This window comes from Chrysochloris asiatica, unplaced genomic scaffold (assembly GCF_000296735.1).
Source record: "Chrysochloris asiatica unplaced genomic scaffold, ChrAsi1.0 scaffold00279, whole genome shotgun sequence".
Lineage (NCBI taxonomy): Eukaryota > Metazoa > Chordata > Mammalia > Afrosoricida > Chrysochloridae > Chrysochloris > Chrysochloris asiatica.
Genome location: NW_006408797.1, coordinates 2,607,945 through 2,617,068, shown reverse-complemented (window position 1 = coordinate 2,617,068; position 9,124 = coordinate 2,607,945).

The window sequence follows — 9,124 nt, the reverse complement described above, 5'->3', positions numbered from 1 at the left end:
GAAAGAACTTTAATTGTACTTCATTGACTATGCAAAAGCATACAACTGTGTGGATCATAACAAAGTATGGATAATATTGTGAAAAACTGATATTCCAGAACACTTAATTGTGCTCACAAGGAATGTATACATAGACCAAGAGGCAGTAATTAGAACAGAACAGGGCATACTGAATGGCTTAGATCAGGAAAGGTATATGCCAGGGTTATATATTTTCACCACACTTATCCAAGAAGATGGATTTTATGTAGAAGACTGTGGCATCAGAATTGGAGAAAGATTTATTAACTTGCACTATGCAGGTGACACAACCTTGTTTGCTGTAAGTGAAGAGAACTTGAAATAATTACTTATAAAGTTCAAATACTGCAGTCTGCTTTATATATCACACCTCAGTGCAAACAGAAAAAAAAATCCTCACAACTGGACCAATAAATAACATCATGATAAATGCAGAAAAGAATGAAACTGTCTAAGGTTTCATTTTGACTAGACCTACAATCTATCCTCATACTAGCAGCAGCCAATAAATCAAAAGACATATTGCGTTAAGCAAATGTGATGCAAAAGACCTCTGGAAAGTGTCCAAACCATATATATCAGTTTGAGGTCTAAGCTACACCTGACCTAAGCCATAGTATTTCTAATTGCCTCATATATATGCAAAAATTGGATCATGATTTTAAAAAAAAAACTTCAGAAGTCTTGATAAATTTAAGTTATGATGTTAGTCAAGAATATTGAAAGTATCATGGACTTCTAAAAGAACAAACATGTGTATCTTGAAAGAAATACAGTCACGATGCTTCTTAGAGATACAGATGGGGAGAATACATCTCTATCTCTCATACTTTAGACATGTTTTCAGGAGGGACCAATTCTTGGAGAATCGGGCTGCTAACCCCAAGGTCAGCAGTTTAAAACTACCAGCACAAGTCAGAACTCTTGAAAAAGTGAAGGGGCAGCTGAAAAGCGGAAGGTCACCAAGGAGATGGATTTACACAATGACAGCAACAATGGTCTCAAACACAATGACAATTGTGAGGATGGCACAGCATTGAGAAGTGTTATATTATGTCAAGTAATGGGTCACTACAAAGGAACTCTGGTAGTGTAGTAGTTATGAATCGGGCTGCTAACATCAAGGTCAGCAGTTTGAAACTACCAGCATAAGTCAGAACTGACTCGAGGGCACCCAACAGCAACACCAGGTAGCCCTGGTGGCACAGTGGTTTAAATATTGGGCTGTTATCCACAAGATGAATGGTTCCAATCTATTAGTCATTCTGAGGGAGAAAGATGTGGCTATCTGCTCCTGAGAAGATTTAAAGTCCCAGAAATTCTAAGGAGCAGTTCTAACTTGTCATTTATGGTCGGTGTGGATCTGTAGGATAAGCAGTGGACTGTAAACCACAAATTGGTAGTTTAAGTCCACTAGTTAATCCTTGAAAATCCTATGCAAGGTTGCTATGAGTCAGAATTGACTGGAAGGTATGTAACAACAGCAACAACATGTGTTGGTGAAAAATGTTGAAAGTACCTTTGCCAGCCAGAGGAGCAAACAAATCTGTATTGGAAGTCATAGGGCCAGAATGTTTCTCAGAATGGAGGATGGTAAGGTTTCATCCCTCAGATTTTGGACATGCTGTCAGGAGGGACCAGTCCCTGGAGAAGGACACCATGCTTTGTAGAGTGGAGGGTCATCAAAAAAGAAGACCCCTGATGAGATAGACCGACACAGAAGCAGCAATAGTAGGTTCAAACATAGCAATGATTGTGAGGATGTCACAAAGCTGGACAACGGTTTGTTCTGTTGTTCATAGGGACTGAACTGAGTCACTGGCACCTAACATCAACAGCAACATGAGTTAGAATCCACTCAATAGCAAGGGCTAATAGTTCTCAACCACATATTATTTTATCTTATGATGACAAACCCTTCTGCACTGTCATAAATGAGTGGATCAGAATTTCATTCTATGTTCCCTTTCTGAAAATGTGTTTACATCCATTTTCATCTTTTGATGTATATCTCCATTAGCATGGGATCTGGTCCTACTCTTCACTTCTCATCTTCCCCTGTGTCTGTCACTATACCTATTTCATCTCCTTCATGATTCATATCTATTCTGTTCCTTCTTACATTTCACTCTTTATATTAATACTATATTAACTTTCCTTGACTTTATTGTACTGTGGTGCTTGTGTGTTGCTTTGATGCTGGAAGTCATGCCACCAGTATTTTAAATACCAGCAGGGTACACTAATGGTGGGCAAGTTTCAGCTGAGCTTTCAAACAAAGACAGACTAGGAAGAAAGAGAAACATACTACTACTGGATGTTCGGTTATTGAAAACTTTATGGATAGCAGTGGAACACTGTCAGCACCAGAATATTGAATATTGAAACATGATGAATAAAACCAGAATATTGTCAGATAGAATGCCAGAAGATGAAGTGCACAGGTTGGAAATTACTCATAATGTTACTGGGGAAGAGATGCCTCCTAAAAGTAAAGTTGACTGTGATGACATGAATGGAGTTAAGTTTGTGGGATCTTCATTGGTTAATGGCACACAATTTAAAATGAGAAGAAATGGATGTAAACATCCATAAGTAACTGAAACATGGAATGAATAAAGTATGGATCTAGGAAAACTGTAAGTTGTCAAAATTGAAATGGAACACATAAAGATCCATATCCTAACATTTAGTGAGGTGAAATGGACTGATTTTGGCCATTTTGAATATGACAATCATATGATTTACAAGGCTGGGAATGACAAATTGATGAAGAATGGTGTCACATTTATCATCAAAAAGAACATTTCAATAGCTATCTTGAAGTATAATGCTGTCTGTGATAATATAATATACATATGTCTACAAGGAATACCAGTTACTAATATTACTATTCAAATGAATGCAGCAACTACTAAAGCCAGTGATGATGAAACTGGACTACTATTAACTTCAGTCTGATATTCATCAAACATGCAATCAAGGTGCTTTCATAATTACTGGTGACTGTAATGCAAAGGTTGGAAACAAAAAGGAAGAATCAGTAGTTAGAAAATATGGCCTTGGTGATAGAAATGATGCTGGGGTCACATGATAGAATCTTGGAAGAGCAATAATTTATTCATTACAAACACCTTTAATAAACAACATAAAATATGACTATACACATGGACATCACCAGATGGAATATCCAGATGTCAGAGTGACTACATATGTGAGAGGTGATGGTGGAAAACCTCCACATCATCAGCCAAAACAAGGCCAGGGGAATGAATTGCACTTCTGCAGGTCCAGGCTAAAGCTGCAGAACATTAAAACAAATTCACAAGATCCAAAATAGGACCTTGAACATATCCCACCTAAAATTAGAAATCATCTTAAGAACAGATATGAAGCATTATACACTAATGACCAAAGATCATTCAGGAAGAAAGCAAAAGGTCATTAAGAAGACAAGAAACAGTAAGAGAACAAAATGGACATTGGAAGATACTCTGAAACTTGCTCTCCAGTGTAGAGATACTAAAGGAAATGGAAGAAATGAGGAAGTAAAATAGCTGAACAGAAAATTTCAAAGGGCAGCTCCAGAAGACAAAGTCAAATATAATGAAATGAGCAAAAACCTAAAGTTAGTAAACCAAGAGGGAAGAACATGCTCAGCATTTCTTAAGCTGAAAGAACTGAAAGAAATATTCAGGTCTTGTGTTGAAATATTGACATATTTTATGGAGAAAATATTGAATGATGCAGAAAGTATCAAAAGAAGATGTAAGGAATATACAGAAGCACTGTACCAAGAAGAAATGGTCGGTACTCAACCATTTCAAAAGATAACATATGACCAAGAGAAAATGGAACTGAAGGAAGAGTTTCAAGGTACATGAAGACATTGGCAACAAATAACACTCCTGGAGTTGATGGAATACAAATTGAAATATTTCAACAAACTGATGCAGTACTGGAGCTACTCACTTATCTACGCAAAGAAAGTTGGAAGACAACTGCCTAGCAAAGTGATTGGAAGAGATCCATATCTGTGCCCATTCCAAAGATAGGTGACCCAATGGAATGAGGAAAATTTCAAATATTTATATCACAAGTAAAATTTTGCTAAAGATAATTTTAAAATGAATGCAACAGTACATTGACAGGGAACTGCCCGAGGTTCAAGCCAGATACAAACAAGGACATGGAATGAGGACTATCATTGCTGATGGATCTTGGTTGAAAGCTCAAAATATGAGAAAGGTATTTACCTGTGCTTTATTGACTACTCAAAGACTTTAAACTGTGTGGATCATGACAAGCTATGGATAACATCGAGGAGAATGAATTTCTGGAACACTTAGCTGTGCTCATGAACGACCTATACATAGACAAAGAGTCAGTTGTTCATGCAGAACAAGGGGACACTAAATGGTTTTAAATCAGGAAAGGTGTGAACCAAGTTTGCATATTTTCATCATAATTATTTAAATTGTACATTGAGGATATAATTCAAGAAACTGGATTATATGAAGAAGAACATGTCATCAGGTTTGGAGGAAGACTAATTAACAACCTTAGATATGCAGATGATACAACCTTGTTTGATGAAACAGAAGAGAACTTAAAATACTTACTGATGAAGATCAAAGACCACAGACCAGTATGGGTTGAATCTCACTATAATGAAAACAAAAATCCTCACAACTGGACCATTAAATAACATCATAATAAATGGAGAAAAGACTGAAGTTGTCAAAGACTTCATTTTGCTTTGATCCTCTATCAACACTCATGGAAGCAACAGTCAAGAAATCAAATGATGTATTACTGCAATAGGCAAATCTGCTACACAAGAACTCTTTAAAATGGTCAGGAGCAAAGATGTCTGTTTGAAGTGTCAGGTGTGCCTGACCCAAGCCATGCTATTTTCAATAACCTAATATACATGTGTGGAATCCTGGTGTGGCATTGTGGGTTAATGTGCCAGACTGCAAAGCCGTTTGAACTGCAAGGCCGGCGGTTCAAGCTCACCAGCTGCTCGTCAGAAACTCTATACAGGATCGCTATGGGTTGGAACCAACTCGACAGCACTTAACAACAACAACAACAATATTCATATGTAAGTTCGAGAATAAGCAAGGTAGACTGTAGAAAAATTGATGCATCTGAGTTATTGTGCTGGAGAAGTATATTAAAAGTACCATGGACTGCTATAAGAACAAAGATGTCTGTGTTAGAAGAAGGATAGTCAGAATGTTCTTTAAAAGCCAGGATGGTGAGACTTTTTATCTCATATTTTGGATATGTTTTCAGTAGGGAACAGTCCCTATAAAAGGATTGGTCAAGTGGAGGATAAGCAAAAAAGCAGAAGTCCCCAATATGATGGATTGACACAGTGGCAGCTACAATGAGCTCAAGCTTAACAATGACTGTGATGATGACATAGGATTGAGAAGTGCTTTATTCTTTGCACATAAGGTCGTGATGAGGTGGAGTCAACTCCACAGCACCAAACAGCAACAACTACAACATTACTCATAAATGTGTTACATGTCTAGAATCCTGAAATAAAACAATAAATATGCATTCCAGATTTTATATCTCTCTTTTATTACTTCTTCCCCTTTCCACTAAGATTGCAGCTTTTTATTCTGGAAATCCCCACCATTAATTCATAAAACATTTATTGAAAATGTTTAATCAATACCTTACAAAAGACCTGATGTAGACAAATTTTGAGAAAATTTTAAACATTAGTTTTTCTTGACCTACCAGCAGCATCTCAAATGTTACTAATTATGGTTTTTAATGAACAGGGGTAAAAAAAAGACCCCTCAAAATTCTATCAATTACACTGAGTTTTGTTGTTGTTGTTATGTGCCGTGGAGTCGGTCCCGACTCATAGCAACCCTGTACAGGGTTTCTGAGGCTGTAAATTTTTATGGCAGCAGAAAGCCTCATCTTTCTCCTGCGGGAACAGCTGGTAGTTTCGAACTGCTGACCTTGCGGTTCGCAGCCCAATTCATAACCACTACGCTACCAGAACTCCATACACTGAGTTTAAAACATGCAGATATTTTATTTGAATAGTAGGCCATTTCAAAGTGTATAGTAAAATAAGCATATTATATAATAAACAAAGTATAAGTATATCCATAAATAAGTATGATATACAAGTAGTGATAGATATTTTACAATAAATGTATTCACTCTATTTTTGAAGATGATTTATATTATACAAAAAATTTCCAAATTCTTCTCTTTTTCAAGAATACTAAAATTTTTTTGATTGAATTGTCAGTATTGTAAAATATGATATCTCTATTTTATGAAAAAGATTAGAATCTTTCTTAGACACTGAGATGGATTAAATTGTTTCCTTTGAAGATATGTGTTATACATACTAAACCTCTATGTTAGTGGTTATAATTCTATTTGGAATGGGTTGTTTCTTTATGTTAATGAGGTAGGATGTATTATGTTAATGGGGTAATTAGTGTAGGATGTATCTTGAATCAATCTTTTTGAAATATAAAAGAGCTTAAACATACTAAGGAGAAACCAAAGCTGGGGAAAAATTGGGCCCAAGCCCATGGATATTTCTAAAGAACTAGGAACTAGTAGTTAAGAGATAAGAATCTAACCACAGAGCTGACAGAGAGAGATGGACTTCTAGAGCTAGAACTGATACCTGAATTTAAACTTTTAGCCTCCTAATTTCAGTCTAAAATTGGTCAAACATGCAATCAGGATGTATTGATAATTACTGTCAATTGGAATGGAATGGTTGGTAACAAAGAGGAAGGATCCCTAACTGGAAAATATGGGTTTGGTATAGAAACAATGCTGGAGGCAGCATGATAGAATTTTGTAAGTCCAATGAGTTCTTCATTACCAATACCTTTTTTAAACAACATAAAAGAAGACTATACACATAAACCACACCAGATATAATACGCTGAAATGAAATCGACTACTTCTGTGGAAAGAGACAATGGAAAAACTCCATATCATGAGGCCAAAACAAGGCCAGGGGCAAACTGTGGCGCAAATCATCCATATTTAGCATGCAAGTTCGGGTTCAATCTGAAGAAAATTGAAACAAGTCCACAAGAGCCAAAATATGACCTTGAATATACCACCTGAATTTAGAGATCATCTCAAGAACAGATTGGGGAACTTCCGGTTGGGGGGCAGGTGAAGCAGAGATAGATAGGAAAAACTCTGAGAAAAGTGCAGAAAAAGCAGAGAAGGAGCATCTGCAGAACAGCGGCAGAGTTTGGATCTTGTATAAGGCTCCGGGCACCAGTTTCCCGTGCCCACCTGTGGAGAAAGCTGCCTGTGGAAGCAAAATACGGTGATTTCTGAATTGGTCCAGGCAGCCTGGACTGAAGTCGGAGGGTGGGACCACCGCCAAGCGGAGGCAGTGACCCAGTGCTAGCCTCAGAGCTGCGTGTCTGGAGGAAGAAGTGTGACTTATTTTTCATTTTCCATGTATCTTTCCTCTTCACTCTGAACACCCCCTTGCTGCCCAGTCCAGACGCCTTCAGGCGGGGTCCATCATTGTACCCACAATGTTTCCATGGCACAGAGAGGAATCCTGCAGGCTGCTTCTTATGACGTCTGACTCTGGAACCCAGCTGTAGGAGTGGAGGGACGTGTGTGAAGCCCACCTGGCGGTAGCTCTCTAACCAAGCAACGCCATGATGAGAGTAACAAGGGAAGCCTTGTGTGTCATTGGTGCTGGGCTTGGAACATACTGACCTAACAGCTTGGGGTAGGGTCCTAATTAGGGGAAATAGTTACTATGTACTTGATCTTTATCTAGTTATTGTTCAATCTTAGCTTTGTACTTAAAGGTTACTTTGATCATCATAAACCTTAGATTGATGAGCTGTCCGGATATGTTTCCTGCCTAAGATTGTACTTAAAGCTATATTGTAGATTAATAAAGTCACTCTTGACTGACCATCTTGAGTCCCTTGCTAACCAAATCTATGTCCGCCCACGAGTCCCGTATGTGCAGGGCTGGTTCCTGCATATTGGTGCCAGACAGGGACTGGGAAGATTCACGACAAAAAGAGAAGACTAAAAGGGTGAGTAACGGACAACACCTGGCAGAACCGGGAAGATACAGTTGTGGATATTCTTTTTTGGGCATCTGTTATTGGCTCCTCGTTGTCTACACACCTCCATTCTGGTGACTAGAAGGGATGACTGAGCAAATGGACACCCCACCCCAAACCCTGGAGGGTTCTAATAGGCATGCACACATATATCCTCGAAATTTAAAGTGACAGCTTCCACTTCAAACCAAATGGTCACCACCCATCTGTCAGTTTGTTATACTACGGTAGCTTGTGAGTTGCTGTGATTCTGAAAGTTATGCCACAGATATTTTAAATACTAGCAGGGTCACCCATGGTGGATAGGTTTCAGATGAGCTTTCAGACAAAGACAGAGTAGGAAGACATAGAGATGAACTACTTCCGAATATTTAGTCACTGAAAACCTTGTGAATAGCAGAGAAATACTGTCAGATATAGTGCCAGAAAATGAGCCCCTCAGATTGGAAGGCACTCAAAATGCGACTAGGGAAGAGCTGTCTCCTCAAAGTAGAGTTGACTGTGATGATGTGAATGGAGTAAAGCTCATAGGAGAAAAGCCCGCGGGACCTTCATATTCTGATGGGGCACAACTCAAAATGCAGACAAACAGCTGTAAACATCCATTGAAAATCAGAACATGGAATGAATGTATGAAGTATGAATCTGGGAAAATAAGAAGTGGTCAAAATGAAATGGAATGCATAAACATCAATAACTTAGGCATCAGTGAGCTGATATGGAATGGCATTGGCCAGTTTGAATCTGACAACCACATGGTTTACTATGCCAGGAATGACAAATTGAAGAGGAATGGTGTTGCATTCATCATCAAAAAGAACATATTCAGATCAGTCATGAGGTACAACACTGTCTGTGATAGGATAATATCCATACGCCTACAGGGAAGTCCATTTAATACCACTATTATTCAAATTTATGCACCAACCACTAAAGCCAGTGAGGATGAAATAGAAGAATTCTATCAACTTTTTCAATCTGAAATTGAT